The sequence below is a fragment of the Triticum aestivum genome, chromosome 6D (assembly GCF_018294505.1).
Source record: "Triticum aestivum cultivar Chinese Spring chromosome 6D, IWGSC CS RefSeq v2.1, whole genome shotgun sequence".
NCBI lineage: Eukaryota > Viridiplantae > Streptophyta > Magnoliopsida > Poales > Poaceae > Triticum > Triticum aestivum.
The window spans coordinates 70374512-70396672 of record NC_057811.1 but is presented as its reverse complement, the minus strand read 5'-3'; positions in this window follow the sequence as shown (position 1 = coordinate 70396672).

Below are 22161 nucleotides of genomic sequence, written 5' to 3'. Positions count from 1 at the left end.
CTGTTCAGCCACCCCTCCACGGGCACCCCTCCACCGTCTACTGTTCATCCAGCCCTCCAAAACGGTGGAGGCTGGATGAACAGTAGATGGTGGAGGGGTGCCCGTGGAGGGGTGGTTGAACAGTAGCCGGTGGAGTAGCGCGCGGTGGAGGCTGGATGAATAGGAGCCCGTGGAGGCTGGAGGAGGTCGACGGTAGCCCGTGGAGGCTGGAGGAGGTCGACGGTGGAGATGAACAGTATCCCGTGGAGTCCCGTTTTGCGGTACACCAAACCCCTCCCGATGAACAGGACCCCTGTTTCGACCGTAGGAGGTCCGTTTCATCCGTTTTGTGGTACGCCACACCCCTCCCGATCAACAGGACCCCGGTTTCGACTGTAGGAGGTCCGTTTCGTCCGTTTTGCGGTACGCCACACCCTCACGATCAAAAGGACCCCCGTTTCGACCGTAGGAGGTCCATTTCCTCCGTTTTGCGATACGCCACACCCCTCCCGATCAACAGGACCCCGTTCCGAACATAGGAGGTCCGTTTCCTCCGTTGTGCGGTACGCCAGGCCTCGTTTCCATCGCCTGTTCTGTCCAAGCCCTCCCGATGAACACGACCACGCATTCCGTTCCGACCCAACCGGTTGGCTCCCACGCGTTCGGTTGCCTCCCGATGAACACGACGCATTCCGTTGCCTCCCCATTAACACGACGCATTCCGTTGCCTCCCCATGAACACGACGACGACGCTGTTTCTCCGTTCTGACCCAGCCATGTACACGCGCCCTGGCTGTACGTATGCGCGAGTAGGCGTTCGAGACCCCGCCCGTATGTACACATACTGTCACGACCGGTTTTCCAATAAAAATATTTATTGAGAAACCGATCTCTTTTACGGACCAGTAGAGAAGAATTCCTTCTCACGGGTAGACAATTTCTTGATCACAGAAGAAAAACCAGGAGTACTAAATATAATACAAGGTTGAGCGGAGACTGCTCAACAATTTATTACAAGCACGCCAAAAACACATAAAGGCGGATAGGGTGGCATAACTACTAACTCACGATAGAAGTGGTGGTGGAAATATCACAGCGAAGGGGGTGACATGACTCCTGAAAACTAACAGCTCTTCGAGCGTCGGAGTGAGGCTCGAGGATACTTATTGTGGGTGGCGGAAGCGTATATAATACAAGTGACCAATATCCAGGATCGCACGGGACTGACTGGGATTCCTCTAGGCGTCGGACTCACTATCAAACTCTTCATCCATGAGATCGCCTTCGTCAACATCTGGCCAAATCAACAAGCCAGGTGAGTACTATGAAAGTACTCGCAAGACAGTTCGGACATAAGATATAATAAATGTAAACATGGTGCATATGAACAGATTAACAAGCGCACTCAGACAATGAGATAGCAATGCGTGGGAAAATAAAAGGGAAGTCGGGCGGTAGCCCTCCCGAAATCCCAAAGTAGTACTTGTGACACCCAACTTTTTATTTGGATTTTTCAAAAGATTTTTATTTGACTTGAGGGGAGTGATTTAAATTTTTCTTCAAGAGAACTCTGACTCTCAAATATTTTTCTTTATGGCAAAAGTTTTATTTGGATTCAACCAAGATCTGTCTTTAGTCTTGGAGGTTCTTGCTTTTCACTTGGACTCAAGACAAAATATTTTCACTTGGGAAATGACTTTTGAAAATCTCCTTGAAATTTGCACTATGGCTTTTGGAAAATACTTTGCCACTTTCAACAATTCCTTCTTGCCATGGCCTTAGTGCAAATCCCCTCTCCTAACCCTTTCCTCGCCTTTGGATCATGATTTGCATCAAATCCAGCAAGTTGAACCTCCCCATGTGATTATTTCCATTTATATTCTATTCAAATAAATTTCTGCCTTCTTTCCTAGCACTTGGAGATTTGCAAAGGAACTCCACTTTCTGTCTTGATTTTTGCCCCCAAACCTTTTTCCCCTCCTAGTCCTTTGAACCCTCAACCAAGAACCATGAAGATCCACTGGTCTTCAGTTCAAAATTTTCAAACTACACCTGCTACAAGTTTGGACCAGATTTGTCAAATTTGGTGAAATTCATTCAAAACCTTCTCCAAAAATTCCAAGTAAAATCAGGCAGCCTCTGGGTGCATTGAGTGGTCACCTCACCAAGTTACAGCTCCAGAAAAATTCATCTCATTGCAAAATCCTCCCGTCGAACACCTGCAGTGCACTGTCTGTATCAAGTTCAGAAAAATTCAGAGATTCAGTCAGTGGCTTGCTGTCGTTTTCTTCAGAGAAGGACATCGATCTCGCCAGTACCACCGCGTCGCCTTGCTCCTCGTCCCCGCCCTATTGTTCCTACACCGCACGAATGCCTGGCGCCTTGCGGGCGTCGGCGACGAGCAGCAGAAGGTGCGCCGCCCCGTGACCGACGCCTGCGGCGGCTTTGCGGACGCCAGCGGGAGACACGGCACCGACGACGCCACCCAGCGCCGCCCAAACCACCGGAGCTCGCCGCGTGGCCTTCCACTCCCCCGAACGCGCTGCCGCTCTCGTCGTGAACCGCAGGGCGCGGAGCGCGCTCTCTGCCGCCGTTGAGCCCGTGCGGTCACCTCACCATGGACCGACGCCATTACGCCAAGACCGACCCCGTTTAGCTGTGAAACGACTCCAGTAACCTCCACTGATGCTGCCTGGCCACTCAAACCTCCTGCCAATCCACTGCTCCGCCGTAATCGCTCCCCGGAGATTCTCCGTTCACGGCCACCCCGTCGATCTTCCTATAAATAGAGGCCCCGAGCTTCAACTCGAGCACCCACCATCCCTGCACTCCCCCTAGAGCAAGCCTAGCCACTGGAAGAGCCCCGAGGAGGTCTCCTTCCTCGACTCCGGCCGCCGCGACCCGCCACGGGATCCAGCCCGATTCGCCCCCGTGTGCGCTCCTCCGCCTCCATTCTCTTGCCAGTAGCTTCACCTTGCATCCCTCGTTCTGACCCGCGCCTCAATTCGTAGTTTGCAGCCCTCCACCGGAGTTCCCCATCCTCACCCGAGCCGCCGTCCGCCGGAGATAGTGTCGCCGTCGACGTGGTGCTCCCCGTTGGATGAGTTCACCACCCACCGACGCGGAAGAAGACGCTGAAGCTCTTGGTACCCTCCGTTTCTCCTAACTCGCCGTGGTTCGACGCCGGCGTCCACCGCAGTCTTTGGGCGCCGGCGAGCTTTTTAAACCTGACAGGTGGACCCCGCCTGTCAGCCTCTATTCTATTCTCCTCCGAACCGTTTTCTGTTGGCGCCTTCGGGCAAATACGTTTTCTCCTTTGCACTTGCGCATTCCCAACCGAAGCGTTTTCTGTTTTCTCAGTTAAAACCCTGGAACTTTTCTGTTTCATTACAGATAAGTCCCTGGACAGAAACCTTTATAACTTTTTAATAAAAAGGAATTTTTGAGTGATTCTTTTTCTGACAATCTTCAAATTTTGTCTAGTTTTTTATGGGATTTATTTGAAAATTATTTGGAAAAGTTTCTGTGCAAGTGTTGGTTTTCACGTTAGTACCCGTTTCGTGATTGCCGTAGGTTCCGGAAGAGGTGAAGGAGCCGCGAACTTCGCCGAGCTAGACTCCGACTTCTCCGAACCAGGCAAGCATGTTTTGAACATTTGATATGACAGGTGTTTTACATGTTCACGTGAGAGTTTGTGCGTGGCATATGAGTGTTGGTAAATACCTCGTTGCTTGTAAGGCAACAACCCGGTTGTTCCAAAGTCGCGATGATCTCTGATGAGAGATGGCCTAATGATGTGGTGACATGAAGGGCAGCAAGGTGGTACTGTTGTAGCATACCAGCCTTGCGTCATCCGACTTTCTCCGACGTTAACGTTGTTGGAGCCACGTTATCGTTCTTTTCCCGCAAGTTCCAAAGTTGCGATGATCTCTGATGAGAGATGGCCAAATCATGTGGTGACATGAAGGGCAGCAAGGTGGTACTGTTGTAGCATACCAGCCTTGCGTCATCCGACTTCCTCCGACGTTAACGTGGTTGGAGCCACGTTACCGTTCTTTCCCCTTTCCATGCTACCACATGTCTCATTGCCAGGATGCGGTTTAGTAAGTTGGTAACCTCTTTCCGTGTACACACCAAACAGAGAGGCCGGGATGATGGTACCTTGGCCCAGGATTAAAGCCAGTCATCCTGTCAGGGGGCATGGGTGTTTCCGGTTGGGACCGAGAGGGGGGGCACCCCCTTAGAGCGCGCGTATAGAAATTTGATCCCATGCTACGCGAGGTTGTAGCCTCCCCGTCTCAAGGTTTTTCTTGAATGTTGCCGAGGGTGATCCCTGGCTTCGGATGGTTGAATTGGGTGTGTACTGGTTAGACGTGTTTCTTCCAAAACACCGTAGACGGAACTAGTCCCCATGACTACTGAAATCCGTTGGCTGTGGTTAAGTACAAATTCTGCAGAGTCAATTCCTTCCAAATCATCGTATCCATGATCAAGTAATGAAAACATTATATCCATATCTATCCGTGTGAAAAACTTGTCCCCGGTGAACAAGCTCAAGTGGTAAATTCAGATTTATTGTTATTCCTGTGGATGGACTAACTTTATATTTGTCGCATGCTTGTGACAATTTATGTTCCCGAACGACTGTATTATTGAGCTGTGATATAAGCCCTTTATGTGACGTCGCGCAAACGTCCGACTGTGGCGTGTACTTGTTTCTTACTTTAAATGTAAGCCCTTTATGTGATGTCGCTCAGACGTCCGACTGTGGCATGCACTGTCTTTATTTTCTGTTATAAGCCCTTTATGTGCTGTCGCCCCGACGCCCGACTGTGGCATTTTATTCCGCATTTTCTGCTCGAGGAGTCTTTCAGACACTCGTTTGGCACCAGTATTATTATTCCGCATTTTCCGCTCGAGGAGTTTCAGACAGTCGTTTGGCACCTGTATTATTATTCCGCATTTTCCGCTCGAGGAGTCTTTCAGACACTCGTTTGGCACCAGTATTACTATTCCGCATTTTCCGCTCGAGGAGTCTTTCAGACACTCGTTTGGCACCAGTATCACTATTCTGCAGTTTCCGCTCGAGGCGTCATTCAGACCCTCGCTTGGCACCCAGTATTTATTATCTCTATGTCTGATCGCACTGGTTAACTTGTTCATGTGCTTCATGTTTACATTTGTTATACCTTATGTCCGAACTGTCTTGCGAGTACTTTCATAGTACTCACCTGGCTTGTTGATTTGGCCAGATGTTGACGAAGGCGATCTCTTGGATGAAGAGTTTGATAGCGCGTCCGATGCCTAGAGGAGTCCCAGTCAGTCCTGCGCGATCCCGGATATTGGTCACTTGTATTGTATACGCTTCCGCCACCCGCAATAAGTCTTCTCGAGCCTCACTCCGACGCTCGAAGAGTTGTAGTCTTCTGGAATCATATCACTCGCTTCGCGATGATATTTCCACCACCGTTATTATCGTGAGTTAGTAGTTTGCCACCCTATCCGCCGTCTTGTTTTAGCGGCGTGCATGTAATAAATTGTTGGGCAGTCTCTGCTCAACCTTGTATTATATTTAGTACTCCTGGTATTTTTCTTCTGTGACCAAGATATTGTCTACCAGTGAGAAGGAATTCTTCCTCGCTGGTCCGTAAAAGGGATTGGTCTCTCAATAATTATTTTATTGAAAAACCAGTCGTGACAGTACTGAGGGCCAATCGAGTGTCTGAATGACTCCTCGAAAGGATACAAAAAGAATAACAATGCCACAGTCGGGCGTCAAGGCGACACCACATAAAGGGCTTATAATAGAATATAAATGACAGTACGTGCCACAGTCGGACGTCTAAGCGACATCACATAAAGGGCTTATGCCAAAAGTAAATAACAAGAGTGCCACAGTCGGACGTCTGAGCGACATCACATAAAGGGCTTATATCAAAAGTAAATAACAAGAGTGCCACAGTCGGACGTCTGAGCGACATCACATAAAGGGCTTATATCAAAAGTAAATAACAAGAGTGCCACAGTCGGACGTCTGAGCGACATCACATAAAGGGCTTATATCAAAAGTAAACAACAAGAGTGCCACAGTCGGACGTCTGAGCGACATCACATAAAGGGCTTATATTTCATAACTTAATACCTCAGTAGTTCAAGAATTTAAATCATTTCAAGGGAATAATCAGGTATGAGATAAACAACAGGGTTAGTCCATCCACAGGAATAACGTTCAACCAAGTTTACCACTCAAGCTTGTTCACCGGGGATTTACCACGAGGATTGACATAGATATGGATATACTGGCCATGGTCCTTGACCATGGACACGATGACTCGGAAGGATTTGACTCTGCAGAGTTTGTACTTTAACCACAGCCAACGGATTTCAGTAGTCACGGGGACTAGTTCCGTTTACAGTGTTTTAGGAGAAACACATCTAACCAGTACACACCCATTCAACATTCCAATGCCAGGAATCACCCTCGGCAACGTTCAAGAAAAACCTTGAGACGGGGAGGCTACAACCTCGCGTAGCATGGGATCAAATTTATATACGCGCGCTCTAAGGGGTGCCCCCCTCTCGGTCCCAACTGGAAACACCCATGCCCCCTGAACATATGACTGACTTTAATCCAGGGCCATGGAACCCTCATCCCGGCCCCTCTATTTTGTGTGTACAAGGAAAGAGGTTAACAACTTACTATACCGTATTCTTGGCAGAAAACATGTGGCAGCACGGAAGGGGAAGAATCAATCAAAAATCATCTTTCATTAAAAAGATATAAGGGTTTTAGTCCAGGGACTAATCTGTGATGAAACAGAAAAGATCCAGGGACTTAACTGAGAAAACAAAAAATGGTTCGGAAAGAAATGCGCCAGCCCAAAGAGAAAACGCATTCTGCCTGAAGGCGCCATCAGAAAACGGTTCGAGGGAAATAGAAGAGAGGCTGGCGGGGGGGGTCCACACGTTAGGTTCAAAAACTCCAACGGAGCTCGCCGGCGCCCGAAGGCTGCGGTGGTCGCCGGCGTCGAACCACGGCGAGGCACAGAGATCGGAGGGTACCAAGAGTTTCAGGGTGTTCTTCCGCGTCGGTGGGTGGTGGACTTGGTCGTCGGAGAGCACCTCGTCGACGATGACACTTTCTCCGGCGGACGGTGGTTCGGGCGATGGTGGAGTACTCCGGTGGGCGCTGCAAACTCCAAATTGAAGCGCGGGTCAGGAGAGTGGATGCATTAGAAAGCTACTGGCAAGTGCTGAGGGGTAGGGGTGCACGCACGGGAGCGAATCGAGCTGGGTCCCGTGGCGGGTCGAGGTGGCCGGAGTTGGGGAAGAAGGCTCTCTCGGGGCTCTTCCAGTGGCTTGGCGTGGTATTGGTGGAGTGCAGAGGTGGTGTGGGTTCGAGATCGAGCTCGGGGCCTCTATTTATAGGCGATCCGAGGGGGTGGCCGTGAACGGGATATCTCCGGCGAGCGATTACGGCGAGGCAGAGGTTGGGCAGGGGGTTTAGGAGGCTAGGCACCATCAGGGTGGTTCACTGGTGCCGTTCCCCCGCTAAACCTTGGTCGGACTTGGCGTAATGCGCCGATCCTCGACGGGGCGGCCGTACGGGCACGGCGGCGGCAGAGAGCGCGCTCCGCGCCTAGCAGTTCACGACGAAGGATGGCAGCGCGCACGGGCGAGTGGGTGGCCACGCGGCGGCCTCAGGTGGCTTGGGCGGCGCTGGATGGCGCCGTCCACGCTGCGCCTCTCTCTGGCAGCCGCAAAGCCGCTGCTGCCGTCGCTCACGGGGTGGCGCACCTCCTCCTGCTCGTCGCCGACGCCCGCAAACCTCCAGGCGATCGTGCGGCGCAGGGATAAGAAGGAGGGGACAGGGAGCAAGGCGCCACCGCGGTACTGGCGAGATCGACATCGGGCTCTGAAGAAAACGACAGCAGTTTACTGAAACTGTTAACTGAATTTTCTGAACATGACAGCAATAGTGCCCTTCAAGTGCTCGACGAAATGATTTGGCATGAAGAAATTTTTTTCTGGAGCTGGGACTTGGTGAGGTGACCTCTCAATGCACCCAGAGGCTGCCTGAATTTTCTCAGATTTTTAGGAGGAGAATTCAAATGAATTTCATCAAATTTGGCAAATATGGTCCAAACTTGCAGCAAGCACAATTAGAAATATTTGAACTGGAGACCAGTGGATCATCATGGATCTTGGTTGAGGGCTCTAAGGACTAGCCAGTGAAATTTATTTGGAGGCCAAACTCAAAGTAGAAATGGTAGTTCCTTTGAAAACCTCCAAGGATCAAAATAGAAGGCAGAAATTATATTTGATAAGAATTAAATGGAAGTGAATACATGGAGAGGTTCAACTTGCTGGATTTGAAGTATAACTTGACACAAAGATGGGGAATGGCTTTTGGGAGGGGATTTCCACTCATGTCATGGCAAGAGGAGACTTTGAAAAGGGGAGAAGATCACTCCAAATGCCATAGGGCTATTAAAAGATTTTCAAATATATTTTTCCCAAATGAAAAGCATTTCGTTTTTGAGTCCAGACAAGAAGGGAAAAACCTCCAAGACCAGAAATCAAGTCTTGGGTGAATCCAAACAAAACATTTGTCATAAGAGAATTTTTTTGAAAGGGAGAGTTCTTTTAGAAGAAAATTTAAATACCTCAAATCAAATAAAAGATTTTGATAAAACCAAAATAAAAAATTTTGGGTGTCACACATACGTGGCCGTATTTTCTTTCTTGCACCCTGGCCGTTGTACGTACGTGTACATGCTACGTGCGCGCCTCTACTACGACACGTACGCGCCTCTACTACGACACGTGCGCGCCTCTACATCCACCAGTATATATGTACGTACACGTTCGCAACCAGAATGACAACGCTATGTCCGCTTCGACCAGGTGGGTCCCGACTGTCAGGCACTTCCTTGCCTGCGAAGATGTAGCTGGTGGGTCCCAGCAGTCAGGGGGAAATGTTTTTTCAGGAAATACAGTGGCCCGTCCGGTGGGTCCCAGCTGTCAGGTGGAGGAATCATTATTTTCCGCGTAATAAGGAGGCACTTCCTTGCTGCGGCCGTGGACCCAGCTGTCAGCCTCTCCACGTACAGTCCACATCCGATGGAAGTCGTTCCTTGACCACGTTGACCACGCCGCGCCGAGAGCACCAGGGCAGTGGATGACGGCGAGGCCTAGGAAGGGGACGACGGGGAGCCGGGGAAGACGCGGCAGTGGAAGCCCGCGCGGAGAGGAGTACGAGGGTTCACTGGTTCGGCTGCGGTGTGAGGCTGCCATCGCCGCAGGGCCTGGCCAGCGGTGGGAATAGTAGGGGGCGGTGAGGCCTCCGCGGCAGCACAGCCGGCCACGGGAGGCAGGAGCATGCGGCACGACCGGCGCTGCTTTGGGCGGCTGGAACAAGAAGACCAGAGGTTGAAGAAGCACTACGGTCGTTGGATGGACATCGTACGGTCACTGGAGCTAGAATCGTTCATATTGACTAAAGTTGACAAAGGCCCCCGTCCCAGTCAACTTAGTAGGCCCACAAGTCAGCCTCCCACCATGGTGGGTCCTAGCTAGCAGGGGGAGTATTCATTTTTTTGTGCGTAATAAGGAGGCACTTCCGGTGGGTCCGAGCTGACAGCGGGGGGAACGTTTTTTTTCGCGAAATACGCTGGCCCGTCCAGTGGGTCCCAGCAGTCAGGGGGGAAACGTTTTTTCACGAAATAAGGTGGCCCGTCCGGTGGGTCCCTGCTGTCAGGTGGAGGAATAATTATTTTGCACGTAATAAGGAGGCACTTCCTTGCGGCCGCCTGGACCCAGCTGTCCGCCTCTCCACGTACAGTACTCTTCCGATGGAAGTCGGTCGTTGACCACGCTGACCACGCCGCGCCGAGAGCACCAGGGTGGTGGTCTGGACGACGGCGAGGCCTAGGAAGGGGACGACGCGGAGCCGGGGAAGACGCAGCAGTGGAAGCCTGCGCGGAGAGGAGTACGAGGGTTCACTGGTTCGGCTGCGGTGTGAGGCTGCCGTTGCCGCAGAATAACAGGGGGTGTGGGTGATTAGAGGGATGGCCTGGCCAGCGGTGGGAGTAGTACGAGGCAGTGAGGCCTCCGCGGCATCACAGCCGGCCAAGGGAGGCAGGAGCACGCGACACGACCGGCGTTGCTTTGGGCGGCTAGAGCAAGAAGACCAGAGGTTGAAGAAGCACTACGGCCGTTGGATGGACATCGTACGATCACTGCAGCTAGAATCGTTTATATTGACTAAGTTGACAAAGCCCTTGGTACGCGTCAACTTAGTAGGCCCACAGCTCGGATTTGGTAGAGAACATATAGCCCATTTGCGATTTGTAAGAATGTACATCCCATTTTTTAATTCTAATGGAATTTACTACAGCCCATTTACAGTGTGTTAAAAGTACAGCCCAACTTCTAGCTAGGACAACGATTAATAATTTCAAACAACCGCTCAAAACAGAATTAAAAAAAATTCCCACATTTTGATGGGATCCGAAATATATTTATCCGAAATTTCTAGTCAGGTTAAATATAATTTCAAAATAAAGTTTTATTACGTTAAAATCCAACAAAATATTGCACACGCAACAAGTAATGAAATTAAAAATTTCAAATTCCAAAAATAATATATTTTTCAAACTAATTACGTGTTTGGTGCATAGTAACTGTCCAGTTATTATAATTACATCCCATTTATTATTTCTTAAAGTCCATTTTCTTGTTAAGCCTAATGCATACCTCCTAGGAAAGTTTGCAGCCCAGCGGGGCGGAGAATAACAAGTTGACCCGGATATTGTGTACAACTGTCGGCCCAGTTGCATTGCTGATGTTGAAAAAAAGGCCTGTGTAGTACAGTACAACCTAACATGGTTACTCAGCCCACATTCAGCGACGCCGGAAAGGCCCAAACAAGGCTTCTGTACAACTTTTTGAAGTCACTGAGCTCAATTAATAAATTAAGAAAAAAGTTAGATTACAGTGGAACCTAATTAAAAGCTGTCACGAGCAAATAAATAATTCAACGGATCCCACTTGTGCGTGTGCGCGTGTGTGTGCGTGTGTGTGTGTGAGAGAGAGAGAGAGATAGAGAGAGAGACCCATCGGTCGATGCTCATAAATACATCTTTCAGCCATATGCATTGCTGATGCTCAGTAAAAACTTATATAGTTGACACAATCATATAGAACATCATAGCACGCTGAACATGCATACAAAAATTTCACGCAGGCGGCACAATCAGGATGGAAGCAGTGGATCGCTATGGGAAGGGCTATGTTGAAACCAACGAAGTCGTACATAACGATTCATCGTCTTTATCAATGACGGGGAAATATCTTGAATGTTGTGCAAAGAGAACAGACAGACAACACAATAAGTTCTGCTAGCACATTAAGTTGACGTACAACCCTTTCTAAAAAAATTTCAGGTACAAAATTAGAACAGGTCACAATCAAATGTACTGGCATATCAGTGCTTCACACCCATAGCTCGGATTTAACTAGTATCTGACAAGATTCAATTGTTACCTCAAATTAGAGCACATCCAGGCAGCCAGCCCTGCCTCTTCTACCAAAGAAGCAGTGACCTCCGCCGCGCGATGGAGTAGGCCCTGTGCCATCCATCGTTCCGAGCAACACGGGGAAAGTCTGACGTTGACTCCTGTAATGGACGTCGTCGACGGACCCTGGCACCAGCGGCGGCGGCAGGACTTCGATTGATGGATTGACCACTTCTTTGACATGCACGAACACTCGATACAGGTACATCCCTAACGTGGTCCGCGGCGGCCTTGGTGGCGACGAATAGTACAACCCCGGTTCCTGCACCGGTATCTCAACACCAATCACCTTCGGTATGGTGGACGACTTCTTCATCCATGCCATAACCGTCAGAGCCCAGCTGTCTGGAGGAACAAACATACTTACGAGCTCACCTCCAAGGTCGTTGATAAGCTTATTCATGGACTCGCTCTTCCAAGCACGTCGAGGCATGACGTGGAAGGTAAGCTTTGTTAAAAACTCAAGCTCAGAGGGCACCGAGCCCCATCCTGGGTGCCACCGATCAAAGCTCACCAGCGCGCCATCGCAGAACAAACGCCGGGAAGATTGACCTGGCCTGAGAGTCATAATTGACCTGTTTGGCATTGCGTTACTACTCAGCCCATATTCAATGACACCTCACTGGCCTAAACAAGTGTACATCAACGAAAAGACACTGAGCTCAAATTTTATAACTTGAAAAAAGGAGATATACTCTGAACTCTAGAGAATGGTGATGCCCTCATTTAGCCCACCAGTAGTTCGAGACAATAAACAGTTCGAAACAACGATATATACAACATTCAAACACTGACTAGTGACTACTACTGACATAAACAGCAAGACATGATAGTTCATAAGAAGTCTTGCTACACCACCAAAACGCACCCATCTGCAACGCTCAGACTCTCGTGATCCAGACGAGAATGACATTCTAAACAGAAGCAACTATTACATAGTAAGAGTGACATAGACGAGGATGACCAAATGACAAGGAATATGCATAACAAAAGAAAGAACTACCCATCCAGAACTAGCAGCAAAGACAACAAAGTCATTCGAAGAGATGATCCAACACCATCATAATTTGCAGCCCCGCTTCAGCGACCGGTGATCCGGAGACACCAGTACTCCACCCTTTCGGTGCAACAGCCCAATTACCTATCAACCTGAAGGCTTGAACCACATCACTGCCTGTCGTAATTGAGACATCCAAGGATCAAAGTTAATCTGGATGCCTTTGTCATTCTTACCTTCTTTTGGCTGCAGGCTGTATCGTTGACAATCAGGGGAGTTTGCCCCCGAACTCCTAGGGCTCGCCGTGTAGACATAGTTTTCCATAGCAAACGGAGCCTCTCTGCCATCAAGGTCCTTGCCAACGGTGATCTCCTGGTTAATCGGATAATTGAGTCTGAGAAACAGAGAGTGTGAACCAAGGCTGTTTACCTGCCTCCAACTAAAAAATCCTAAAGGCCCCAACAAGCTGGTATCCTGCTCATAGACGTAACAGCCACTGTCCGGATACTCACGTATTACACGGTGCTTGTATACAGTGGGGTTTTTGCAATATAACTTTTCTGGCTCATGTGTCCAAATGATCATCAGTCTTTTGCCGTCGTCTGATCGAGCGAGGAACCAGTTGTGCTTCCCTGTTTTTAGCAAAGGTGGTGTGATTACAAAGGGCAGTAACTGTAGGGACACTGCATCATATCAAAAAGGACAGGCATTGTTAATGTAAGATCAGCATTGTCCAGAGTATGAGTAGGATAATGCAAGAAACAACATTGATATGTCCCTGTTGGAACTGGGAGGAAAATACAGGGAAATGTATACTGGGTTCGAAAATATAGAAGTGCCATGCATGGTTATACTCATGTTATCTCGCAATCGATTCTTCACAGGAAACTACCATGTCATGCATGTTATGTACTCCCTCCGTTCCCAAATATTTGTCTTTCTAGGCATTTCAAATAGACACAACATATGGATGTATGTAGACATATTTTAGAGTGTAGATTCACTCATTTTGCTTCGTATGTAGTCACCTGTTAAAATCTCTAGAAAGACAAATATTTGGTAATGGAGGGAGTAATCATGTTCTGTCCTCACAAACAAATTCTTCAAGGTAACTAACAGACCATGCATTGTTATATACTCGTGTTCTGTGGGCAAAACTTTTGTGAGGATATTATTCTAGCCATTGATTGCTGAAGGGCGAATATAGGTATGTACACATGGTAAGCATTGCAGGATTTCACTGCTTCCAAATATAGAGTTCTCCATATGCACATTTACTTCCCTAATGTATGGTTAGATGAAACCAACAGTGTGGTGCATGTTTCTACATCATGAAAATGAGGAAACTAACATGGCCATTGATACACACTCATATTTAGTAGTAGTATATAGATTACTGTAAAATAAGGATAATATCCATATATTCCTAACCACTTGATTATTCAGGGTACAAATTGGCTGTAATGACATGGTCACAATCGCATGAATTAACTCATTCCAAATATAGTTGATTTACTGCGTCTCTAATACATTGCCATAGTTCTACTCAAATTCTGCTCAAACAGGGATATGCCAATCATCACAAAAATTTCAAACAGTGTCATGGCGTGATCATTAACATGAGACGGAAACAACTTACACGCGCCGTCCCAGCAATACGTGGTGCCATCTGCTTTGTCGATCGCGTAGATGATGTCATTGTGTTCAATAGCATCACAGAAGTGTGTATAAGCTTTGACGATGATCCACTGCGAGCCGAGTTGTCTCCAGCTAAAGAAGGCACCGGCGTAAAGATAGGCGAGTCCGCGGTCGAACAAGGCAATTAGCTTGAAGTCTGCGTAATTCGCATGTCGTGTGGGCACTTGGCAGATTACAATCTTCTGCAAAACAAGGTCCGTCCAACTGACGTAGTAATCTAGATGACTTGGACCGCGATGGTAATACTCTATAAAATCCAACGGAGGAAGGGTAATCTCATGGGAGGTCTGGAAGTTCACGAGCACCAACTTTTTACCGTCTTCTCTGAAGGCAGCCATCCAGTGGGAGTTCATGCCGACCCAGTACATACCTGCCAAGAAATTTCGGGCGATGGTGATCGGATCGATGTCGAGGGAAATGATGTACGGCGACCCACTACATACCTGCAAAGAAGTTTCGGCTAATGGAGATCGGATTGAAGTCGAGGGGCATCATGCACGCCTCCGTATCATGGTGAGCCAATCTCGCAAGACCAGATAGCAGCAAGCAGGGTGTCTTGAAAAGCTTAGGCCTCGCTTTGACGATGGCCGTGTGCATGTCCCTCGAGCATGCAGCCAGCCGCAGGGCGCTCAACATATCCATACACGAACAACAGAGGTCGAGGATGTCACTGGGGAGATTGCTCCAATCACGGCTCATATGGATGCTGCGCGGTTCGCGTTCGGCTATGGTGGAGTTTGGAAGGGGGCTTGATTTACGGGGGAGAAGGATGTCGGTGCTGGAGCGGCTAGCGAGGGAATAGTGGTACTGGGGGAGGCGAGTGAGGCGACGGTACACGGGGGCACAGTGAGATGGTGACGGAGACGGAGAAGGAGATGGAGATGGAGTGGTGCTATGGGAGCGGAGAGGGAGGCGAGGCGAGGCGCCAATGTGCTGTACAGCGGCGGTGACAGACTGCACAGTGCACAGGGTGAGGCTGACTTTGGTAACCCAAACACGCCGCCTGGACTAGTGTGAGGCGCAGGGTGTTGTCACTTCACTGTGAGGACCGGATGAATAGTATTTTGACCATCAAGTGTATTGTACTACTACTACTACTACTACTACTACTACTACTACTACTACTACTACTACTACTACTACTAGTAGTAGGAACATGAGTACTTCAGTATTGTATAGCGGAAATAGGTCTCCCGTGCTAGCATGCCTGTTCACTTCATCGTTCAAGTATCATCCATATTGCGAGTAGAACCAAATTCTCGTGCATGCCCAATCAACACCCTGCCGTGATGCATGGAGTGGTCGTTCTGGTGCATCAAGGAGGGCATGCAGATCGTTCCACACTTGAGAAGAGGAAAAATGGAAAGGTAGAACGCGGTAGCAGAGGAAGAGAACGCTGGCTAACGAGGCTGGGAGGGGATCGAGCAGGAAGTTAATGCTCCACGCCTAAAGGTTTTGGGAAAACCTGATTTTCATAAGGTGACTTATACTCACCTAAACGGAGGGAGTATTCCTTAACCAGAGAATGTTGTGTCTCCCACTCACGCGCTCAAAAAAAAAACTATGACACATTTTTTTATCTGTTTGCATAGGTCCCACCTATCAGGAAGGATGGGCACGTACACGAACAGGTACGACTCATCAGTCTACCCGCATAGCCTTTTCGTTTGGTCTACCTAGCCGTCTAATCAACTGCCTGGACGCCACTTCTCCCATTTACTTCTCCATCGGGAACCGATTCTCCTCGGCTTCTTCACCTCCCCTCCGTCATCATTTGCATCAAAACCCCACTGCGTTCACATATTTTTAACCTCTTCAAATAATCATCTACTACTTCAGTTAGACTAGCCATCTAATCCTAATTCTCCAAACCATAGCCCTCCGTTCCAGCGGTTCCAAATGGCGAAAGAGATCGAGATGCAGGTTTTTAGCGTCCAACATGTCCTCCTCGAAGGCTCGATGCGCATAGTTGCCACCGTCACCGTCCACCCAAGGGTTGTTCTGCAGTGGATCAGCAATGTATCCAACTCCCTCGAAAAGGTAGAGATGAGGGTCATTGGTCTCGACGCAGAGTACACGGAGCATGCCCCTGGGAAGATCCAGCGCGCCGCCGTCCTTCAGCTGTGCCTCGAAGATGATGTTTTGGTGTACCACATCATACACTCGCCCTCCATACCAGGTGAGCTTCACGATTTCTTGTCTCGGGAGGACGTATACTTCTGTGGGGTAGCCATCGAAGGGGACAAACAGAAGCTGGAGCCGTACAACCTTTATTTGAAAAGCATCGCTGACCTACAAACCAGAATCAAAATTCCTGTAGAAGATTGTGATAAACAGACACCATCCCTATTCGACGTAGCAAATTTTGTGCTCGGTACAAATCTTAAGAAGGGTGACGAGACGGTGGCATTAAGGTCGTCTAGATGGGAGAATTATCCCTTGACATACGAGCGGATAAAATATGTTGCCCTCGATGCCCGTGTGAGTTTCGAGATAGCTGCAAGGTCCAAAGAGCTTGTTGCGAAGCCGTCTCCCACAGAGAATGAGAACAAGAAGAAGAAGAAGAAGAAGAAGAAGAAGAAGAAAAGGATGCACCAGCTGGAGGGCATTATGGATGGATGAACTATTTCCTCTCTTGTAAAAAATTATTCCCTCTCGGTGTATATTGATATAGATGGACTATTTCGATGGTGTGCATGTCTTTGGAACAGAGGAGTAGCGTGGGTCTGCTACTCCTTCCAGTGATCGGTATGCAGTGCATGTGTCCGTAGACATGCCAGCTTGTCCATGGAAGTTCAACTACGGCGACCATCACGTTTCATCTCGCGATTCCCGCGACGCCTCTCCAACCCACGGCACCACACCCCCCGACGTGCGCCTCACCCCTCTCGGCCGCACCGCCCCTCTTCCTTTGTCTGCATGACATGTGGGCCACGTAAAATGCGGCAAGCATCAAGTTTCTACCACAGCCACCCGCGATTCCCACGACGCCGCTCGAACCCATGAAACCACACGTCCCCCGACCTGCGGCTCACCCCTCTTGGCCCCACTGCCCCTCTGCCTACGGGAGCATTACATGTGGACCAGTCTCCTATCGGGTCCACATGTTATTGACTCAAAGGTAGGTGTAGTAAGGCGCTGAAGCTCAGTCCCGACGGCCCTGAGAGGGAAATGTAACTCCTGCGCCAGGGCTTGTGGTGCTCCCGCAGCACGAACTCGTGCCAAACTCGAGATTTGTTTCTTTACTATACATGCACGCAACGATTTAATGGACATTGTAATCTCAACATGTGATGGGGAGCTCTAAATTTGAATTTGAAACTTATAAAATGAAAAGATTCAAAACAAATAAACTGGGAGAGAGGGAGTATATCGTAGGATGTGTCCCATACAAAATAAGTCCCCTGGTTTGTCACCGCGAAGATGAGGTTAGAAAGGAGCACAACGTCTTCCTACTCGTACGGCAACAAATCGGCTGCAGACAGCATGGTCCGCCTTTGACCGGCATGTGCAAGGTTCGTGCTATCTTATTCAATCTCACCGTGGTTCCATCGTACCAATTCATGCGGTGGCCCGTTGCATGGTTGATCCCAATGTTGGACAAAGGTTCTACGGGAACGGTGTCACTGTTGTAAATGTTGTGCAAATTGATGTTGGTACCCTCCCGTACATTTGCAAGCCAATCTCCACTCGCACCGAGCCTAACCTGTGAAACAGTGGGCGGGGGGGGGATTAGGAAATGGACACGAAAGTAGTATTTAGAATTCATTTACTACGTGATCAAACTCATCTTACCTGCTCATCGGAGGAAATCCGAGTGCCCCTCAACGTCGGTTTCTCAAGGGGCGTCAACTTGCAACTACGGCCACGTCGCGCTGGAGAGACCCCCAAGGAAACATCCTCGTGCGTTCCACGGAACATCAAGATGCATTTGTATGAGTAGTTTATCTTGTGAGAGAAAAGGATGAACGAGGGAAGGCCTCTAGAGATAGAGATGGACACTACTACTACCAATGTGCTGGCCCGTGTGGTGCAATGGATCCAAAGTTGTAGAATAATACTTGTTCACGTGCTTGAAATATAAACACTCTAGTTTTGATATACATGTGTCAGCAGACATGACAACTTTTCCATGGACGTTGAACCACGGCGACCATCACGTTTCTTGTTTCTACCACTGCCACACCCACACGCGATTCCCACGACGCCGCTCCAACCCACGGCACGACGTCCCCCGACGTGGACATGGATCCTCTGACGTGGCTATCACTGCCTTGCCCTGCCTTTCCTTTGCTGACAGGTGGGACCCACGCTTATGGGTCCCACATGTCAGTGACAGAATAGTAGGATTGTTCGCGTCAGGGGATCCTCATCCCCCTAACGTGCCCCTCATCCCTCTCGGCCCCACCGCTCCTCTGCCTTTGTGTGCATGACATGCGGGCCAGCTGAACTGCGGTGACCATCAACTTTCTACCACAGACACACCCGATTGGACGCGGTTTGCCTGCTCCGCTGCTGTGCTCCGATCCGTACTCCCGCACCATCGAATTTTCATCCAGCGGTTGTGACACATTTCGTCCTGAGCATCAATCCTCAGCTGGAGTACTTATGTACTACAGGTAGTACCCGCCGGTGTGGCCATCTACGCCTCATAATGCCCCGACGCCCAGCTGTGGCACCCTCGCCACGGCCACGCCACCACCGGCCGGTTCATCTCGAACGAGTGAGTCGCGAACCACGCCGGTGTGGCCATGAGAATGACATGTGGGCCAGCCGCATTTAAGGTCCGCATGTCATTGACTCATAGGCCGGGCACTAAGCCACTGAAGTTCGGTCCCGTGGGCCCCGAGAGGGAAATGTAACTACTGCGGCAGGCCTTGTGGTGCTCCCGCAATACGAGCTCGTGCCAAAACTGGAATTTGTTTCCTACTACTACCAACTAGTACTAGTAAGGTACACGTGCATTGCACGCATGAGATTCTGGTGGTTTGTGCATTATGCTTCTACATGTGGAGCTTTCTGGATTCTAACATGTGGCAAAATCTGGTGGAATGTAAGGTTAGGCAATTTTGATTAACTTAGGTGAGTGTTTGGTTCCAGCCACACCTTAGGCAAGCCACACTAAGGCCCCACATGACATACACACAAAAAATGTGGCAAGATTCCCTTAGGCTTGCCAACTTGTGGCTCTCATTGTGAAGAACTAATAACTTTGCCTAAGCTTACTTGTGGCAAAGTTAGTCATGAATGAAGTTCAACCATGGAGTCTTCTAGATTATACATGTGGCAGAATCTGGTGGATGATATCCAACGGCCAGTAGTGCTCGGATTTGCCATCTTTGTACCGTCGGATTGGCTTCATCCAACGACCAACTTTCAAAGTTTTTCACACACTATATAGGGGGTATAGATATAGATGTGCCGGTCCGTTGCAATGGATCCAAAGTATATCTATTTAGTGGAGTGCACTCTAAACACATTATCTATTTATTTTTCTCTAATCTTCCGTAGCCATGCAACCAAGCCACATAAGCTTCATGGGTGCCCCCACATCATATTATTCATACTACGTTGATTGAAAAAAAAGATAAATCACCCAAAACAAGATCTTCCCGTTTTTTGTTCCTACGATGTTGTGCCGTGCACGTACCTACTAGTTGTATAGTGGTAGTACTAGTAATATAGTATTAGGAGTACAAACTTGGTACTAGTAGGAGTAGTACTAGTACGGAATGCTCCTACTCTATCAACGAGCCCCGTCTGACACCAAATTTCTTGGCTTCCGTGCTAAGCTAGATCTTCCCCTCGTTTCTGTTTTCAAACCCGGCGGCGGGCGGGTTGTCGGTTTGCTCAATGGCGGTCCCACATTGTAGCGACCAGACCTCAAACAGTCTGTGCTGCTGTGCATCAGTGTCATCCCTGGATCAGTAATGCTGACACGCACAGTACAACTGGAGGATTTATAACAAAGTAGCAATCACACACTTATTACAACGGATATCTCAAAAGAGAATAAGTATGATAAATATGGCTTAGGGCCATCTAAATACGATAACAGCGGAAGACTTGGAAGATAAGTGAGTCCATCAACTCCAACGGCATCACTAAGTATAAGACCACGACCTAAGGCACCTTACTCGTCGCCTGAAAAGTCTGCAACATAAAACGTTGCAGCCCAAAAACGGGTCAGCACATGGAATATGCTGGCAATGTAACACATAGAGAGTAATGAACATAATAATGCTATACTACATGCATATATGGCTGGTAGAAGGCTCTATGGTTACAGTTTTGCGAAAAGCCAATTTTTCCCTAGTGCAAAGGAATAAATTTTATTTAACTATCATGGTGGTTGTTAAACATTGAGAATGGTTGACAGCATTCTCAATCCCAATTAAGTATCATCATTAATCCAACAAAATTAATTAAAGTAACATGGTGATGAGATTCACATGATAATCCAAGTACTAGATACTCAAGATGTCCATAACCGGGGACACGACTAACCATGATTAGTTCGTACACTCTGCAGAGGTTTGTGCACTTTTCCCCACAAGACTCGATCTCCTCCGTTGGGATTCTCGCACTTCATGGTGTTTGAGAAATGGATGACCGAGACACAGTCTTTCAGAAGCGTTAACTCTCTACTCCGGGTAGACAGTACCACCTACAACCCCTACATCTGCTAGTCTACCTCTTCAAGAGCTCACACAACTTAATCAACTATGCTAGAGCCCATAATAGCTTGTGGCTGCACATGGAAGTTTCTAGCATGAATAATCTCATGATCCCTTTGAGCCTGGGTGGCGGTCCTTAGAAAAACAGGCAATCCTGGAATACCCAGGTACCTCAATCCACCCAGATGTGAGTTTTAGTTGCCACCTTAAGTTTAACAATATATTAACAATCTCACATCTGTCATGGATACACTCAAACCCAATCCACGTCTACTAGCATAGCATAGCAATATAAGCAAACGTAGAAGTAACTCCCAAGGGTTTGATAATAAAACAGGTAATAGGTACTACCTCAACTACTTCCCAATACCCACAATTTAATTAGATCCTAACCATGCAATGTTTGAGGATTTGTCTAATGCAATAAAACTGGGTAGTAAAAGAGGTATGATCAAAGTGTTACTTGCCTTGCTGATGATCCGTGAAACTTAGAGATTCAAAGTAGCAAGCGGCGCACTCCGGGTACTCTATTGCAAACAAACAAGCATACAATAAGCACTCATCAAATGCACAAGTAAAACTCAAATAAAAGATGTAACCAGAAAGTTCAACTTAAGAACTCCGGTTTGCAAAAAGAAACAAATCGAACGAAGCAACGAAAGTCAAACGGCGAAAGAAACAAGCTTCGTTTACTAATCTGGATCTAGGTCAAATTTTACAGTAGCGAAAACTTGTTTGAGTAGGTTAAACGGAAAGAGAATTTCGAGACGAAACTCTACGCACTTGAATCGCCTGATTCCGATAAACGAGCGAAAAGATAAACCAGAACGAAAATCTGATCAGAAATCGCGATCTAGAATAATCGCGGAAAAACCGAAGAAAAAGAAAAACTGACAAACAGTTAAACGAACGGACGTTCGTTAGCTGCGACAAACCGACGAACACGTTCGTTAAAACGAACGGATCGGTGAACGTTCACTAATTAACTAAACCGAAAAAATAAACCAATCTATTTAAAAAATCTAGGGTTTCGGAAAAAAATATACCGAACGGTTTTTTTGAAAGAAAAAAAACGGCTCGGCGGCGGCGGCTCGGCTACCTCGTCGGGGCAACTCCGGCGGGGCTCGGGACGGGCTCCGGCGGGGCTCGGGGGTGCGGCGAGGGGCGGCAGGACTCGGGGCAACGTCCGGGCGGCGAGACGGGGCTTCGGCGGCGGCGTACGGGCTTCGGG